Source organism: Equus przewalskii, chromosome 29 (assembly GCF_037783145.1).
Source record: "Equus przewalskii isolate Varuska chromosome 29, EquPr2, whole genome shotgun sequence".
NCBI classification, from domain to species: Eukaryota; Metazoa; Chordata; class Mammalia; order Perissodactyla; family Equidae; genus Equus; species Equus przewalskii.
This window is the reverse complement of record NC_091859.1, coordinates 29551936-29572254: the sequence shown is the minus strand read 5'-3', so window position 1 is coordinate 29572254 and position 20319 is coordinate 29551936.

The following is a 20319-nucleotide window of genomic DNA, read 5'->3' as shown; positions in this document are numbered from 1 at the left end:
GATGTTTATCCGTTACACTTCTCATTTTGCCAGTGTTTTCTATGGGCGCTTGGGGCATCTAGCTTTCAGGACCACGCCTTCTTCTTATCAACGGAGATGAGCTACTTTATGCTCTAAAGATGTTAATGCCCTTGTCGTAGGTCTTACAGATATTTTCTCCTCCTTTTTGCTTTCTAGTACTCCCTTTAAACACACAGACGTGATTTTCTTTCACTCAGATCTATTGATATTTCCTTTGTGATTTATTGCTATTATTTGTAAACTTAGTAACTTAGTAACAAAACCATCTTGGTTTTTGAAAGACTATAAACGCCAAAATGTTAACAGATGTTGATTTTCCCAGGGTTAAAGGATGACTGATTTTTCTTTTTTTCTCTCTTTTTCTTATACTTTCTAAGCATTCTGTAATGAATTAATTTTCTGTTATGAGGGAAAACTTTAATGTATTTTCTAATTTTTTTTTTGTGTGTGAGGAAGATTGACCCTGAGCTAACATCTGTGCCCATCTTCCTCTATTTTATGTGGGATGCCACTACAGCGTGGCTAGACGAGTGGTGCTAGGTCCCCCCAGGGTCCGAACCTGCGAACCCCGGGCCACCAAGGTATAGTGTGTGAAATTAACCACTATGCCACCAGGCCAGCCCCCTAAAATTTCTTCTTTTTTAACATTAAACTTATTTTAGGGAGAGATGACTCATTTGAATCCTCCAGGGATTTGTCATTGGCAATGTTTAAATTAGCAATTGCTAATTTAGAATAAGCAATTGCTAATAGCAAGTGCTATGTGACAAATCAGCCTAAAGCCCAGTGTCTTAAAACAGCAGTCATTTATTACTATAGCTCATGTGTCTGTGGATCCTCTGGGGATGATCGTGGCTGGGCTCTCTCACGTGTCTGCAGTGGACTGGTGGGCTCGGTGGACCAGAGTTTGGCTGCAGCTACTAAGCTGGGGCTGCTCCGCTCCACATGTCTCTCAACCCCTTCCTGGGACCCTCTGTCCAACTCAGGCATGTTCTTTGCCTGGCAATAGTAGAAGCACAAGAGGGAAAATTTACATACAAGCGCCCTTGAGACCTAGGCACACACTCACTTTCCCCTCCTTCTTTAACCAAAGCAAGTCACATGGGATAGGGAAATATACTCTGCCTTTACGGCAGAAACTCCAAAGTCCTGTGAAGGAAGAGTAAAGAATTGGGTTCAATAATGCAATCAGTCTACTCCAGGCAAGAACACACTTTTCTCTCTCTTTACTTATATTTACAAGGAAATGTCTATTTGTGTCTGGTTTGGCTTATCAATAAAATAATGCCTCTTTTTTATTACCAATGGTCTACTACAAATTGATAGAGGATCCTCCCTAAATAGTTTACAAAGAGAAACACACAGTTCCAGACCAAGTATTAAAGAAACGATAATAATAAAGAAGACTCTGGTTCAGACATCAGACTCCAAGGACCCTGGAGAAGGCGTGGGATGGAAGAGCAAGCCAGGGGTCTCCAAATGCCCCATTTATGGATAAGCAGCCCCTGGGGCATCTCAGCACAGAACCAAATGACCCCAGAGAGAGACTTTCTTTTGTGCCTTTGCCGTGGGCTCTGATCGCCTCAAGTAAATTGGAGCAGGCAGGTGCAACGACAAAAGCAATTCCTATGGGAAGCTTATTGACACTGATGTCAGAAGTCTGAGATGGCAGGTGTGTAAGGACAAAAGGGAGCCACGCAGGGAGCTCTAGGCTGGGCTGCCCAGTCTGCCCCTGTTGCCAGTGTCCTCGTTTGGGCCAGTTTTAAGTAAGACATTGTCTCCCTCATTCCCCTGGGGACCTGCTGGCTAGGAGGCCATCTGAAGAGTGGCTAAGATGGCAATGTTAATCTTCCCGTGCATTCACAAGGTATGTCACAGTTTATAAAAGCTTTTCATAGACTTCATTTCATGGAAGTCTTATAATAACCATTCCAATATATAGTTAGGTTTCTTCCCTTTCATAGTGAAGGGAGTGGAAGCTCAGAGGGGTAGCTGTTTAATGATCACAGGCCAAATGAAAAAACAGTTTGGGTCATGACAGCTTAAACTCTTCACAAGTCCCTTCTGTGGAGAAAAAGATGCAACGTGTCTGTTGATGAGGATTTTAGGCTGGTTACTTTTAAAACTGCAGATGAGAAGCAGGCTCCGAGGACTGGAATTTTGCTTGCCCTTTTGAGAGACATTTGCGTTTGTGAAGGAAGGGGGGGTGACCTTGTAAGGACCTGAAATTGGCCACCCCAGGATATGTCTCTTTGGCATCGGAATTGTTTGGGGCTGATTGCTTTTGATAAACTGGGACAGGGAAGGAGGCTCTGAGGAATGGAACTTGCCCTTGTTGGGACACATTTACATTTGTAAGGTAAATCTCTATCTGTAAAAGGTGCCTCCCTCTCTGTACCAGGAAGAAGAAGAGAGATGACCTTGTCCCTAGAAACTCTTAATGGGGAAGGCAAGAACTTAAGTTGGTTGCTGTCTGGCAATCTCATGTAACTGATTTAGGGTGGTGGCTTCTAACCTTTCTAACCTTTACTTAATCCGATTTGATTCTTGTCTAAAAGTCATGGGATCACCCAATGACCAGACTCCACCTGCACTGATACCATTTTAACTTTTTTTCATGTTCTTTCCTTTGTCTTGTAAAGAGATGACTCACATACCCATGCCTTATAAAATTAGCCCTAACCCTCAACTCGGGGCAGTAGCAGCGGCTCTGCCTGCCCATGGGTCCTGTCCCCATGCTATTCCACACTATTCTCTAAATAAAAGAGCACTACTGCCAGATCTTGAGAGTCTAAGAAATCTTTCTTTTGACTCCTCAGCTCACCGACCCCGCATCACCTGTGGTCCAAGAATTAGAGACAAGCAAATGGAACTTCCTCGAGGTGTTGCCAGCAATGGACTTCAGGATATGAAGTAGGATGAGACCAGAGAGTGGAAGGGGCTCCCAAAAGGGCCCTGGGACCCCAACTCTACTCTTTCTAAGGGAGCAGCTGGGAGCCCTCCCTGGTGTTGAGGAGTGAGAGGTACAGACTGAGCTGACTTCAAGGCCCGGCCACTCTCCTCTCTTCAAAGCACTCACTCAGACCTGAGGTCAAAGGTCTAATCGTATTTCTTGCTGATTCTTTCAGAACACTAATGGGCTACTTGAAGAGCTCACTTGCTAAAAGCCCGACTGCTTTTGGAAAGAGGAGCTTTTAAAGAAGAAGGGTTTGTTAAGTGGGCACTCTGGAATTCTCCATTTATACGAAAAGCGTGTTTGATACTCAAGAGGGTATTTGTCATTTGGGGGAAAGGTTAAGTCAATTATTTTGTCTAGAGATGAAAAAGATGGAGAGCAGCTTAATAACAGGCTTCAGGCCTGGGAGGGGCTCTGCTGGGGAGATGGTGACCACCTGTCCATCTTCCCCAAAGTGGAAGAAGAATCGGGCTTTTGTTGAGGAAAGAAGATCTAAGTGAGGCTGATGGAAAGACTTTTGGACTGTAAGACTGCCCGCTCCTGCTCCCGCAGGTCATCGATGAGATCTCCCCAGTGGGACATCCTCAGAAGGGAGGTTGTGGCTGACGAGCCTTAGAGTCTTTTCCTTGGTTTCATGACTCTGAGATTTGCTGCTGGGAGATAAAATTGGAAGGGTACAAGCCAAGGAGTGCTGAGACCTAGACAGAGGTCCTGATGACTGCTTACTTGTTGAACGTAAGTGACCTGTCCTCCCTGTGCCTCAGTCTCCTCATCTGTATGATTGGGTTAATGGTGCCCACGCAGCTCTCCTATCACAGACTTACGAAGATGCACACAGATGATGTATGTGAAATTGGACTTCAAACATGGTGCTGAGCAAATGGAAGATATTATTTTTCTTGGAATAAATGCTGATTATTTTTCAAGTCTAGTGTGCACTAAAATTTTTTTCCCTCTTTGGATAAAGTTGCCAGATTGCTTTGGACTCAACCTTGAAATAAAGTGCCAATTATGTTCTTTTAGCTCTCAGGCCTCTCCCTACATGCAACTCCTTGAACAAGTCCCGCTTTGCTCTTGCTACCAGTGTTCACGGAATTGTGCCTTTTGGAGATGGAGGGAGCCTCAAAGAGCATCTTCTAAACCAATTTCCGATCACGTTGGTTTCCCATTTGTGAATGGAGGCACTCATCTTGAATGCCTCCAGTGATGAGGAAACTCACCATCTCATTTTTAAAGCTATTTCACTTTTTCAAATTTCAGAGACCTAACAATTCATTTTTCCCTATAGGAAGCCCTGTAGCAGAGCTCAAAAACTGAGACACATCCAAAAGCGGATAAGATAAAAGGATGATGTGGGCTTGGTAAAGACAAGGAGTCATGGAAGACCGTAGTTAACTGGAGAAGAGATGCCCTTCCGAAGCTCACGGCTGCTACTTCACACCTATAGATTATTGCCCTGCAGGAGTGTCGGCCCAGACTTAGCAGACCAGGGCTTTGCCTGGGCCTGGGGTAGTTGAACTCCTGTGGAGTGGCCACAGAGCGATAGCTGAAAGGAAGCTGTACTTTGGAATATTGTTAAATACCAAAATTAGACATTGAAATCTAATTTCAACTTTAATAATTTGAATAAACTTTTACCTCTCAGAAAAGAGGAGAAAGGTATAGCTGCCTCCCCCAATGGGGTGCCTGTCCCCAACCCCGAGTACAGACCTTAGGCCAGCGGCCCCAGTGACTCTCCCAAAGGGTAGTATTTCTAGATAGCCTTAATTTTTGAGACAATAAAAATCTTCATTTTCTTGTAACATTTCAAGGTTTCGAAGTTAGTTTTATGTTAATTTCATAAAGACTGTGTGAGCCAGACAGAACATTCTCTGGGAGGTGAACGTGGCCCACAGACCACCAGTCTGCCACCTCTGCTATCCGACAGCTGCCACCCTCACTGTCAGTACTCCTGTTGTGGACCAGATGGAAACAGTCCATGGTCTGCTCTATAAGATGGGCCTTGAGAGATTTGAGGACATCTCTGTATCCTTTCTGGGTATTTTCATTTCCAGGGAAAAATCATTAGCAAATTTTCACTTGCCTCTTTGTTAAAACTCACCATCTCCTCAGGCCCAGGACCCTTCTAACTAGACTATTCAAAGAAAAGCAGTCATCTGCTCGTATCCATATTTGCAAGGTACAGCTCTCACATTTATGAAAGGGGGCTCTTGCTAAAAGACCAGATTCAAATCACAAGATGCAGTTATTTTGTTGGCTTAAATTACCCATTCTGGATGTATTTTTTGGAGGGAGGACGCATAGCTTCAGGGCTTAATTTGCTTAACAATTTCATTGATAGCAGAACAGCAACATCACTAGAGCAACTGATTTTTTTTTAATGAGAATTGGAGGATGTTAGAGCTGAAAGAGAACTTGGGCATCGTCTAGTTAACACAAGGTGATAAATCAGTTTCACATGGAGAGCCAACTCAAACGGATTGTTAGGCACTCCCAGGAGTGATGCGTTGAGAAAGCTGTTGAAGAATCTTAGAGAAAGAGACCAGGAAACAGGCAAGAGGGAAATGACACGGGTATCACCTATTTACCATTCCTGATTGTTTTATAGGTAAGGAAACTGAGACCAAGAGCAGTAACTTGACAATGAAATTGAAGCCGAACTCAGACCAGAACCCAGATCTTTTCTAGGCCGCTTGATGAAGCCCATGGGTGCTTTCCAGAGGCAGGGGTCTCCAGGAGGTGGAGAATGGTCCAGCTGGGCTCCTAGACTCTCATCCACACTTCAACCAACAAACAGCTCCTCCACTTCTTCCTTTTTGGAGGTTTTAACTTAATTTGTTTGAGAAAAGGGTTCATTGGTTAAAGAAACGTTGGAGAATCATGCATTTTACTATGTTATTTCCCTTATTTTGTAATTGATTGATTAGTTAATCAGTCAGTTAATTCAGTTTTCTTTTACTCAGCCACTGCTACTTGGAAATCGTTGTGCTAGGCAGTACTGGGAATTAAAGAAAGAGGCTCTCTCAAAGAGTCTACAGTTTGGAAGCCAGACCTATGAACAGTCATCTATTATCAAATGATGGGTGAGTAAGTGCCATAATTAATTGCACTGAGGGAGCACAGCAGAGGAAGGAATTATAACTTGGTTACTGGGAATCAAGGACTGCTTCTTGGAGGAGGCAGCCTTTGAATTTGGTCCTGAAGGATGAGCATCTTTCCAAGAAATATTAGGATCACAGGTTTGAGATGGAAGAGAAGGTGGAGATCTTGATAACCCAATTGCTTATTTTATAGATGAGCACACTGAAGCCCAGAGAGGAGAAATGACTTGTCTACACTGATTTGGGATCCCCTGGTTCAGAGCCCAGTAGAATAGCACTGCAAGGTGGAGAGCCTGCAGGAAGAAGGAAAGGTACGAAGGTGGTAAAATGCACAGAGAGAGTGGGCAATAACCTTACTGACTGGGGTTTGAGGAACCCAAGGACTTGCTGGATGTAGCTCGGGCTTGGTTTACAACGTGGTATTTCCTGATGGCTGTCATACATCTCTGATGAATTTGCCCTTAGGAAACATTAATGCAATGGACCCATTTGTATTCTGAATTGACTTGGTAACTTAAAACCACAACCACTAACAGGATTGGCCGATAAATCTTATTTTGTTAACAGGAGTTCTTATAAGATACAGTCAAGTTTTATAAATAAAGTGGTTGGAAATTGGAATAAAAGCTGTGGCAGATAGTGGTGGTTGACTGGCCTGAAGAGCCCTTCCCAAGCACTATCGTCCCTGCTGTCTTCATCTAGAGACGGGGCCATAGGCAAATAGTCCCTTTACCAGCCTCCACGGCAGTTATGGTTGACACATGACCCAGTTCTGGCAAATGACACAGGAAGGGAAGTTGGCTAGGAGTTTCCACTTGGATTAAAATCATAAAGTCTAGCCCTTTGACTCTTCCTCTGTTGGTGTGAGGATGTAAAGTCTGGAGCAGAAGTAGCTATCTTGTGACCATGAGGCAATGGTCACAAGATGAAAAGCAAAGAACTAAGGATGGTAGAGTAAAAGCATACGAAGTGTTTGAGACTTTGAAGTCTTCGTTAAACAGTAATACCAGCAAGTATCCACCTTTAGACATTCTCTTATGTGAGAAATGATATCCCGTTTGTTTAGGCCACAGTATTTATCAGCATAGGCTAAATGCTATAAAATTAACTCCCCAAATTTTAGTGTCTTAACACAATAATTGTTGACATCTTGCTCAAACAAAGTCCAACAAAGCTTTTCTTAGTTGAGTGCTCTCCTAGGAGGCTGTTCTTCAATTGGTGACTGAGGGATTCGGGCTCCTTCCAGCTTGGGATGCTGCCATCTTCAGCTTGTGGCTTCCAAGGTCTTTGCTGAAGGAGATGAGAGTGAGGGTAAAGCCTCCTTATCCTTCTTGGCTGGGAAGTGACACACATCATTCAGTTTAGTTCATACTTGTAAGTAGAAATATGGCTCCATCTTCATGCAAGGAAGCCAAGTAATGAAGTCCCTGCCTAGAAAGCTTCTTAACAATTCTATGGTGTGGAAAGGGAGCCCAAATTTTTAGTGGTCAGCTAGCTAACTCTGTCAAATTACTCTTAGTAGATTTTTCTATTATTTTCAGCCAGAGACATTCTTGATGTAAAGGCAGAATACAGCATTTACTGCATATACCCAGCATATGCTTATGACACCCAAACTTCATTCAGAATACTGGGCTTGGAATCAGGTGGCCTTCACAGTAGCTGGAAGCCACTTTCCTTACTGTTTTACTAGAAGATAAGAGTTATACAGGAACAAGTCATCTCTAATTGTCAGCAATATTTTGAGAACTGTGTGGCGTCTAGTGTGGACTCAATAACAACGTGGGTGTTGAGTGAATTCAAAGGAAGGGGAATCTCAATATGAATAAGAGTTCTCCTGGGCAGGTTTCTTTAGAAAACAAAGGCAATACCTTGCACTTTCCATGAGACTCTGCTTTTCTAAAACAAATATATTCATTCCATGTAATTATCCATCCCATAAACACTATTATCCATTCCATAAATCAGCATGGTATGGGTGGCAGTACTGGGATAAGGACTGTAGATACAAAATGAGTAAGCTATAATCCCTGCCCTTGAAACACTCAAAGTATAAGACGAGAAACACATAAACCAAGAGTTTCTCTGCTTGCTAAAGCCATGGGAGAGTAGGGGGAGGGAGGGGGGAGAGGAAGGCATCTAAAAGGAGGGAATTTGGAGCCAGCTCTGATGGCCTAGTGGTTAAAATTCAGCAGCTCATCTTCAGTTCCCAGTTGTGGAACCACACCACTCATCTGTCAATAGCCATGCTGTGGTGGCAGCTCACACAGAAGAACTAGAAGGACTTACAACTAGGGGAAGATTGTCAACAGACGTTAGCTCAGGGAGAATCTTTCCCTCCAAAAAAATAAAAATAAAAAGGAGGGAATTTGGTAAACTAGAACTTGGAGGAAGTTTAGGAAATTTTCAGCGATGGAAGGAATTTCAAGCAGAGGAAATTGCATTAACAAAGGCACCGGGGTGTGCAGATAAAATTCAGGGAATAGCGAGTAATCTACATTGGGTGTGCAGAGAGGAGAGCTGGGAATGGCAGGAGACGGCATTTGAAAGGCAGGCTGGGCCATATGATGAAAGACCCTGAATGTTGTATTCAAGCAGCAAGTTCAGCAGCAGGTCACAAAACATATCATGAAGGCATTTAGCTGATTTGCACAACAAGAGGACTTGAGAAAGGCAACCTCAGAGTTGGTCCAGCAGCTTAGTGATGGTCATCAGGGTGTTCACATCATTTTATTTTTTCTTGCTCAGAACGCCAGTAATGACCAACTGCCCCTGTTATCCCGGGAGTGAGGGGTTTCCCAGGATACGGGACTTTCAGTACTAAAATTGGGAAGTCACAAGATGGCTGCTGCAGCCCCAAGCATCACGCAAAAAATGAACCATCTTTTCACATAACTCTCTCTTATCAAGAAGAAAATAGTCTTTCCCTAAAGCTCCAATGGACTTTCCCTTATATCTCATTGACCTTTACTGGGTCACATGCCTGCTATTAGTCCGAAGAGGAATGAGATCACTATAGTTGGCTTAGAACAATCATAGTTTATCCCCTTGGTTTGGACACATGGTGGCCAGACCTTAAGTTGGATTCTGCTGGTGTAGAAGAGGAGAGGAATGGCTTGTGGATGGACAACTCGCAGTATGTGGCACAAATGCCATGCTGAAGATTTTGGACTTTATCCTGAAGGCAGTGGGATGTCATCAAACATTTTTAAGCAGAAAGTGACAGGCTATCATTTACATTCTAAACTTGGAAGCAATATCATCCTGGATTAGAAGGGATTTGGGAGCAAGACTGAGAGAAAGATTTGTTAGCAGATTACCGCAATAATCCAGACACGAGATGATACGATTTGAATGAGGACTATGATTATAGATGTGTCAACGAAGTGATGGATTTAAAAGAAGTGATAGAACATTCATCTCACATGATGTGAATGAGAACTCTGCACACTGCACAGGCGGGCTGCGATCGTTCCCATTTGTGAATGAGAAAATAGTGGCACAGAAATTAGAGGTGACATGTCCCAATTTCTCTCAGATGTCAAAGTTTCCCTCAGATCACCTGCCTAACAAAACAAAACTCCCAGGCTACTGGAATGGGGTTTCTCTCATTCCTTGGCTCTTGGACATGTTCAACACCAGCTGGCTCGCTCTCCTGGGGCCCCCGTATCTACCTGGCGCCAGGTGGGTGTCAGACTTGGCAGAAAGCCCTCATTCTTTGTAGTTAGCTTTGTAGAGGATGACTATAGCAGGATGTGTTGATTCATCAAATCCACCTCAGCAGAGACAAGCAGTGAAGTAGACTTGAGAGAAAGAACCCAAGGTTGGCAATATCAGGACAAAGATTTGCCGCCCACTCCTGGGCATAGTCTTGCATTATTTTATGCATGGTTTGTGAGTGAAATCAGTTAATCTCCCAAAGAGCTCTGAGACTGAAAAACTCACCTAGTGGGAAATCTAGTTTGGGGTGATGCATTCTCCCTGGTCAGCCGTGAAAAGGACTATGAGGGAAACATTTGGTGAACGGTAGCTTTGGTGGCATTGCTGAATGAAAAGAGGAGTTGGGATGAGAATTAGCATGTATTATGTCCGTGTCACAGAACTCTATTACTTTCCTTTGTAGGTCTTATCTCATTTGGCAATTATACGTTCATCAATGTCATTTCTAAGTTTTTCCTGTCCACCCCATGAGGGTAAGGATAATCTCTATTTTGCTTACCATCCTCTTTCCAGAAGCTAGCACAGTACTTGGCACAGAGTATGTGCTCAAAAAGTATTTATTTAATGAATTTTTCATTAAGTGACTACTCTGTGTCCATTGCTTTGCCTACATCATCTCTCTGAAATCTTCTGAAATCCCCATAACATAGATAACGAAACTGAGATTATTTCTATTTTGTAGATAACGAAACTGAGATTCAGAGCCAAATAATGAGTTCACTGAAGTCAGACATTTAGTGAGTGGCAGAATCGAGACTTGAACCCCAGGCTGCCCCCAGATCCCATGCTCTTTTTTCTCTAAATGCTATTTGGCGTTTCATTTAATATAAGGACATTTCTCAGTAGAGAGAAACTCAATGCCGGTTTTCTCTACATCTCCCTTTAGAGATGAGAGGCTGTAGGCCCAGAGAGACCAAGCTTTCTGGCCAAGTTAAATTAGCACTCAAGCTAAATCACGCCCAGCGTTGTTTTCAATTGGACCTTGAAGTTCCTTTAAGATAAGGCAGCCATGAATTCAGTAAGAGCCAGAGCCTGAGGGTCAAATTTGACCTGTCTCTCCAGCATTGCTGGATGTCTGCATAGCAGAAAGGCATGAAAAATCTCACCCAATATGAGTTTCAAGATCTACACAGTTATTTCTTGGTTCTCAGCTTTAACTGGCACAGCCTGCCTTTTAACTGAAAGAAAGGCAAGCCTCAAGCTTTTGGAAAGCCACTGCAAGTTTGCTAGTGAAAACTTCCAGGTTTGGATGTAATCTAGACTCTGGTAAAGTACTTAAGCTAATAAAGGTCTAAAACTTCTTCCAGACTCCTCACAAGCGCCTCCTGGCTCAGCGTGCGCAAACCCACAGGAGAACGCTGGGTCCGTGGCTTGGACAGCCTCACACACGTGATTCATGGCTGGGGCACTGCAGCAAAGCTGGGACCCTTTGCATTTACCTGCCCCTGTCCTCTCCTGCCGCTTTCTTCCCCATCATACTACCCAAGTCTCTTCATCCAAAATTTGATTCGTATGGCCCTGAATTTTAGCCTAGGAAATATATTACGTGCCGGACGCTAAGCTTGCAATTCAGCTGAAAGCATTGAGAAAACCCCAGGTTCAGTTGCTGTTTGCTCGTTCTGTGCTTCCTGAGCTGAGCCCCTTCTCGTGCCGGGCACACGTGAGTAACACCCAGCCCCTGCCTGTGGGAGCTTCCCCGTTGAGTGGAGGAAGGAGTCACATCATGAAACCCACCGTGGTCTTGGGTCATTTCCTTCTGATTCACCCGACTTTATCCCTGTCTGTGGCCTGGGATGGCCCTCTGGCTAGAAGAAAGACAACGGCCTCAATTCACACGTGACAAACCCCAAGGGATGAGAGAGCCTCTCTTTAGTCGTTCTCCCTTACAAACAAAAAGAATTCCTTTTCCAGAAGCCTCAACAAAATATTTCCTCAGGTCTCATTGGCCCGACTTAGGATACATGTCCGTTTCTGAGCCAATCTCAGAGGCTGGGAGATAGCGTAAGATGATTGACTCAGACCTGATTTCCTTAAAAAAAAAAAAAAAGATTTATTTTCCTTGCAACCAGAAAAAGCCAGAACTTGCTAGCAAAAGCCATTTTCATTTTCAGATTTTTGCCAGGACATTGTTGATTTAATTGATGCCTTCCCCAACCCTCTTTATCATCATTATCATCGTCGTCATCATCATGATTCAGAAGGTGGATGTTTTAAAAAAATCAATTACGAAGGAGAGGTTGAGTGAATCTATGACACTTGAGTGGTAAATTTCTCGCTTCTGGTAAATTTTGAAATTTCTCACTTCCATTCCGTTTTGGACTTCATCCTGAAAGCAATGGGATGTCATCAAACGTTTCTAAGCAGAAGGTGATAGATAGGCTCTTACTTGTTTTCCAATGACTCACGTGGGTCATCCCTGACGGAAAGCCAAAGTAATTAAGACACCCTCATGGGGCAGCAGTTTAATCTGTCTGAGGCCAGCTATCTTGAACAGGCCTGCCTACCAGAAGTGTGGGCTGATCCAGGCTTGCCAAAGGTGACCTGAAGGTGCCACCCTCACGAGCAGTAACCCTCTCCCCAGGCCCAGCAGCCACCTCTGATTGCACACCATCAGCAACTCACACAGTGTGACGGAAGAGATGGCCACAGGTCACGTCCCTGTGCCAAAAGGAAAAGTAACACTTCTCTTTTACACTTTTCAGGGTGTTGGTGGTGGGATTTTCAAGTAGCCAAGTAGGGTTTGACAGTGCTCATCTTGGCGAGGGTAGGCCAGAGGCCGTGAAGGGGATTCAGACCCTGGGGAAAAGCTTCTCCTCCGTGGTCCTACCCTCCTCCCCCAAGCCCCAGCCAGCTCCCTACACAGCCACATCTATCAGAGTGAGCTTCAAGTGCTGTACTTACTCTAGCAAATATTCCTAAGGCGAGGCCTTGCCCAGTTATGTTTTTGTGGCCAGGCTCACTGTTGGGACAAACGGAATTTTAACTAAGCAGTTATTTTGAAATGTTGAGTTTTCAAGAGATCAGTTATGAGGTCCATGAACGTTCCTGGACCAACCACTTTAAAGTATTCGTCTCTGACCCAGAGAGGAGGGCTAGGTGTCAGAAGCCCTGAGCCTGAAGAGTGTTCCTCCACCTCCCACCTTTGCGATTTCAGGTAATTTACTTCCCTCTCTAAGCCATCAGTTTCCTCAGAAGGGAAATGAAAACAAGATTTCTTCTCACTTCAAGCACTCAGTGACAAAATATCTAAAACTCCTACAGCCCACGGCTTTCATTCGTCTGAGAGGCCCACTTTCCTCCTCTGTACATCTCAGTTTTCTCGCTCGTTAAATGGAAATAATCTGATCTGCCTTATATGCTGTAGAGTAAACAAGATAAAGAATGTGGAAGCCTTTTGTAAACAGTCAAGGCTGAGGCACACCCGAGCACTTGGTTACCAGGACGATCCTCTGAGGGGACCAATCCGAGGTACACTCGTCCCAGGCATGAGGAATGTTCTAGATGATCTGTCTTCACCAAGAAGCCAGATGCTTTGTTTCCTCCTAAAGCCAACTGACATTGCAAAGATTCTCTATTCTAAGGAAAATCTTGAAGGCCATTGTCTTCCAGGCTTATTCAGCTGAGGTTGAGGGGACTCGGCAAATGGCTCCCATATGGTTCCTTTTCTCCGTCAGGGATTTCACTCAGCTGAGATTTGTTAATGGTGTTTTCTGTTAATGTGTTTTTGTTTTTCTTTTCTATAGAAAAGGAAATAAATAAAGGAACACAATTCTAAAAAATTCAAGTCAGAGTTTCCCCTCCCCTCAAGACTTCCTGTCCATAACTGAAGCCATCTTCCTAAAATTAGCAAAGCATTCCTTTTGCACCAAAACAACAGTCCCTTTAAAAAAAAAAAAAAGGGCTATTTCCTTTTTGGATGGCGATTTATGTAAAAGAATCGGACAGGGGGAAAAATGAGCTTCTATCCAGCTTCAGCTGGAACTTTCCCATTGGTCCAAAATCAGCCTGTTCTTGGGATTTGCTGCATTCATTCAGGCGAGGACGGCTCAGAGGCAAAAACCTAGGCCAGTTGAAACCAGATGCTTTAATTCAGCGACTCTCAGGCCTGAGTGTCCATCAGCATCTCCCGGAAGGCTGGTTAAAACACAGATAGCTGGGTCTCAACCACAGTTTCTGGTCAGTAGGTCTGAGGTAGTGCCTGAGAATTTGCATTTCTAACAAGTTCCCAAGTGACGCTGCTGCAGCTGGTCCGGGGACCATATTTGGGGACCACAGCTCTAAGGCAACAGTTTTTAGTCCTTAACAAAGTTTTGAAAGAAGAAGCCACTGTGGCCAGAATCGCTGTGACCAGCGGTTGACTTCCTGTATCCTGGGCTTGGAGGGCACGATGCACAATCTGGGTGTTTGCATTGCATCCCAGTGTGGCCCTTTCAGCCCAGGCAGGGGGCACTTGGGTCACTTCTCTGGCTGGCCTCCCTGTGTCACTCTTTCTGTTATGCTCCATTGGAGAGGCTGTGTGGGAATTTTAGGGGAAACAACATAGGCTTTGGTGTCAATCAGATGAACTTGGATATGAAACCGGGCTCCTTTGCTTACTGGATATGTGATCTTGAGCAAATGAAATAACTTTCCTCAAATATGCATAGTAACAATACTCTATTGTGGTGGTTTATAAACTTGGCTAAGCTTCCTTTCCTCCCCCTAATCTATTTCCTCTTGACAGTCCCCCTTGTTGGTAAATGACATCTCTACCCAAACAGCTGTCCAAAGACCCCTGAGAGCCATTTTTGTCACCTCCCTTTCTCTCTCACTTCCTATATCCAGTCATCACCATATCCTGTCCATCTTACTTCAAAAACGTGCCTTGGCCCTGCACACTTCTCTCCATTTCTATTGCTCCTCCCATCCCCTCCTAGATGCCATTAATCCTCAACTCAACTATAAAAAAGCAATTTTTGGTGTATCTTACCAGTTTCCATTTCATGTAAGATAAAATATAAAATCTATAGCATGGACTGCAAAGGGCATACAAAGTCTTCTGGTCCTGCCTAATATGAGATAAGCAACTTACTCACTGTTCCTTTGACTCTCTGAGCCACACCCGGAGGAGCTGGCTTGGGATCCTTGAATATGCCAAGTACTTTCCTGCCTCAGGGCCTTTGCACATACTGTTTGCTCTGCCTTGTATGCTTTTCCTCCATTGTTTTTCCAGGCATGCTCCTGCTTCAGGGCATTTATACCTTCTGTTTCTCTACCTCCATCCTTCTATTCCCAGGTCTTCCGGTGGATCCCTGCCTCACTTCATTCGGGCCTGCTCACATATCACTTTCTCAGTGAGGCCTTCCCTGACCTGTCTAAAACATCACCCCTAACTCCATTGCTCTGAGTCCCCTCACCTTGCAAGATTTTTCATGAAGTCATTATCAGAAATTGACATAGCATTTACATGTTTGCTTATTGATTGTCTCCTGATCTAGAAGGTAAGCTCTATGAAGGCAGAGAGTTTGTCTGCCTTGTCAACTGCTATCTCCCCAGGAACTAGAATAGCCCCTGGCACATGGTTAATGCTCAATAAATATTTGTTTAATGAACAATTGGATGGATGGATGGGTGCAGGTGTGTACATGACCATGATTGTTAGTGATATCTCTGGTAAAAGTCACCTGGACAGGGTCCCTTACCTTGCAATGCTTTCTCAGGCATCCACTGCCAAGAAGAGATGCTCGAAGCATAATTTGGACACTTGGGCATTATTCCTAAATGCTTATCTGGGCTCATGTTATCACGTGAGCTGTGAGGACTTCTTTTGCTTGCACAGTACACATGCCTCTGTCTGTGGCATGGCATGCTTAAGGATCTTAGTACGCTGGTTCCCAACTGAACTTTTGTGGGAGAAGGAAACTCCCCCAGGTGTGAGAGGAGTCCAACTCTACCTGCCAATTCATGGATGACTTCCATGACACAGAAGTAATCCAAAGAGGAGAGTGCATCCATGTAAGATCAAAAATCATTTAGCTCTTCCTATTGGAGCCATAGCCCAGTTCTGAGTCATAGACCCATGTCAGAAGGCCTCCATTTCAGGGAAATCTGGGATAACACTAAACAACCATGTCATGTGCCTCATGCCTGGGCTAAGGGTGACCCCACCCAATGGTAGCCGGGACAGAGACTCACCATAAGCCCAGGAATGAGGTTGGCCAATCAGAGTCTCACTTTTGAGAATTGAAATTGGAAAACACAGAGAAAATTAGGTTGGAAATCGAGCTGAAGTTGATGCAATAGATTGCATCCATAAGGTAGACTAGGAAGCATAAGGAGTCATAACCAAGCTGAGTCTCAGAGGCATTCAATACTAAGATCAAGGTTGAGGAAGAAGAAGGAAGAGAAGAGGAACAGGTAGCTAGTTTGCAGTGGGTAACATCAGACACACAAATAATAGCAGAAATTGAGAGTATATGGGTCATATCAGTTGATAAGCTCCAGGAGAAAGATCTAGAAACTCCTGCTACTGAGGTTAATCTCTAATGCTCTGTTAGCCAGGAGAGACTCATAATTTCCCAAATCCTGATGTGTTAACACCACAAAGCTTCCTCTTCTCTTACACGTGTCCACGGAAGTCCAGCTACTCTCCATGGTACTGTCCTCCAACTGAGGTTTCAACACTGACCTACCGTGTCACCTGGGAAGGTATCTCAGGGTGGATCCCTAGAAGTTGAGCCTGAGATGTGAATTCTTGTGAAAGTGATTTATGGAGGAAGTTCTCTCTAGTAAAGGCGAATGAGGAAAACAGGATAAGGCAGAGAAAGCAAATTAAGCAAGGACGTGGACTCTGCTGGAGACTAGCTTCAGCCTGGTCCCATGAGGAGCTCGTGAGCATGAATTGCACCATGGAGTTGGTCATTCCCAACTGGCTGTCCCTCAGGGTGGAGAGATTTTGTAATCCCTCTGGGATTTAGGGCAATTTTCTGGAGAAGAGTGGAGCTACGACTCAGTAATTAACACTTATAGCACCAGGGGGAGGCTGTAGCTGCCTGGTGGGAGAAAATGGGGCATGGCACCAACAGCATCCACCATAGCGTGGGAGGAGCACGTGGAGAATCACACTCTGACATGGACATGGCACATTTCACTTCCTCTCACGTTTCTTTGGCCGAAACAAGTCACATTGGCTACACCTAAACTTAAGTAGGAAAGTACAGAAGTATAATCTACATGGATCTTTGGAAGGAGAAGAACCACAAATATTGACAAGCAGCTCTAATCTCTATCACAAGAGTTATCCTGAATCCTTCTGGTTTCTAAATCCCGACCATACTGTGGTGCCTGCTGTTTTGGATTCTCACTTGAATTTTGATTCTCATGAAAGGCTTCCTTGCAATTAGAGGAACTTAAATAAAATATAGAACGTCCATTCCTTGGAAGCTATCTAAAGATTCAACAACAAGATAAAATAAAGATATTTCCATAAATATAATATAATGCATACATTAAAAAATCAAATTTTGAAGAACATTTCATTTTTTTTTTTTTAAAGATTGGACCTGAGCTAACATCTGCTGCCAATCTTCCTCTTTTTTTTTTCTTAATTCTCCCAAAAGCCCCCTAGTACATAGTTGTATATTCTAGTTGTAGGTCCTTTTAGTTTTGCTATGTGGGATGCCACCTCAGCATGGTGTGATGAGTGGTGCTAGGTCCGTGCCTGGGATCCGAACCTGTGAAAACCTGGGCTGCCGACATGGAGTGCGTGAACCTAACCTCTTGGCCATGGGGCTGGCCCCTTGAAGAACATTTCTTGACACAGGGACATATTAAGTTAAAATATTAAAAGGATACAGGACTGAGTGTCCATACAGCTACGTATGTCCACCCTATGCATATGAAAATAAATGACCAGAAGGAAATATTGAAAATGCTTACAATGGTGAGCCAGCCCTGGTGGTGTAGTGATTAAGTTTTGTGCTTTGACTGCAGCAGCCCGGGTTCATTTCCTGGTCAGGGAACCACACCACCCATCTGTAGGTTGTCATACTGTGGTGGCTAGGTGTTACTGTGATGCTGAAAGCTATGCCACGGGTGTTTCAAATGCCAGCAGGGTCACCCATGGTGGACAGATTTCACCAGAACTTCCAGACTAAGACAGACTTAGGCAGAAGGATCTGGCCACCCACTTCAGAAAAAAATGGCCATGAAAACCCTATGATTAGCAGCAGAGCATTGTCTGACATAGCGCCAGAGGGTGAGAGGATGGCGCAGAAAGACTGGGCAGAGTTCCGCTCTGCTGTACACAGGGGCGCTAGGAGTCAATTCGATGGCACTAACAACAAAAAACACTTGGTGAAAGATTAAGGGCCATTTTATACTATTTTAATACAATTTCGTCCCCACATTTTTTACAATGGATTTGTTTACTATTATTCTCAAAAAAATTGATATAGTAAAAATGTTAAAAAATGGTGACGATTTAAGGCTACTTTTTAGAAAACTTGGTGAGACTTATAACACAAGGAGAAATAGAAGAGAAAATCTTTGGCTTGTATTTCTCAGGTTAGGGAATTGTGGGGTGAGAGGGTTGATTCCGAACTGGAGGTCTGAGTCAGAGGTTCTCAAATTTGGTTGCGACTTCTCAGTTCAGTATTAGAATTCAATAGGATAGACCCATCACCTGCTTTAGCAAAAGGCTGTATGTGCATGCAGTGCAATAACTTCTGATGTTTCCTCTTATTTCTGGCCGCCAGGCAGCCTCTCGAAGACCATTGCGCATGGGCCTTAGCGGATAAGGTAAACTCAGTTGTCAGTTCAAAATTTAGGTCCTTTAGCTCCCTGTCTCTGCATGTCCCCCCACCTTCTCTCTCCTTTTCCCTCTTTCCTTGTCTCCTATCTAACCCTTCATCTCTTCCTGCATATCTCGTGTCTCCTTTTCTTTTCCTTCTTCAGTGAACATTTGGTGACTCACGTTCGTGAGCCAGAAGAGAACTAAGACCATCCACCCAGTAATTCAACCTCCCAATGCACAGGACTGATGTCAGCAGACTTGTTAAAATATCCTATTTTCTTTAAGATTTTATACCTTTATCCTCTGTCTCCTTTCAGAGAAGATTTTAGTCCTGGATAAATTAAATACACCAGGGGAAGTTAAAAATCACTGTGGATCCAAGTAACAATATATTTGCTGAATGCATTTGTTTCGTCTGCAGTTAGACGATAAAATAAGCTATTTTAAATTTAGTTCGTTTCATTTATAATCCTTGATGGCTTGCCATTATTTATAAATAAATGAGAAGGTATAAAATTCATAGTATAAGTAAAAGAAAATGGAAGGAAGGAAAGAAGAAGGAAAAGAAGGAAGGAATTTGTAGTAAGGAAATGAAAGGGAGCCACAACTGACATTGAAAAAGTGCTTTACAAAAAGATCTTTCCATTGCTATGACTGGCGACAAACTGAGCTCCAAATTTTCAGCGGGCGCCAGAAAGGGGGGAAATAAAGACAATAACACAATTCACCAAGTATATGAGAGAAAAACTCACGAGTTTCTCGGCAGTAGAACTATTCTTCGTGTTGAAACGAGACTGTAAACCAACTCTGATGTAGCTTTTGTGGGGGGCAGCCCAGGTCCCCAGCATCCTGCAAATCTGGCTTCATTTGTGACAGATTTCAGAACTGGAAGAACAAACAGTGTTTAATACATCTCCTGGGCAATTTCTGTTGCCTTAAGGACTGAATTATGTAGTTATTTTCTTATTCAATAAAACTTATTGGGCACCCACTATACATCTGACATCATGCTAAGTGCTATCGCCACTGCATCCCTTCTTGGTGATCATGACATGGGACTCAGCAGTGACTTCTCAGCAGAGGAGAGTGAGGTCATTTGAGGCATCCCTTCGTGTATGTATCTAACCATCCACCCAATCGTTTATTCTCTCTGCAAATATTTATTGAGATCCTACTGTATATCAGGTGCTGTGCTAAGTGCTAGGGTCAGAAAGGTGAATAAGACAAGATTCTTGCCTTCAAAGAGTCACTGCCTGGTGAGGGGGAAAGACGATGCTCAGCATGCCGGTATATTGAAGCTTTGTACCAAGTACTCTGGGGGCTCAGAGGAGAAAAATGGACACGTAAGCTATAGTTTCCAGTAATTAATCCCCAGAGAAAGAACTTCTTTGGTAACTTTCCTGAAGTAGAATGTAGATGGTGGTAAAGGGAAAGATAAAGTGAACAGGAGTTTAGAAAGGAATAAGGACAGTTTAGAACGCAGGATGTAACAACATGAGCCCTGGACATGCATGAATTTGGGCGTGAGGATGCCGCCGCCATTCAGTAGATGCAGGTATGGCACCTGAGGGTGATGTAACGCTACCATGTGGAGTCACGAGCATCAAGAGAGAGAGGGCTAGTACTGCATTTAGAACAGCACCCAGTTCAAAGCACCTGCTCTGTAGCAATCCTTGTGCTTGTATTGCCATTCCGCAGTGTCTATCTTGCATAGGAATGTATTGTTTAAACATCAAATGGGATTTGGA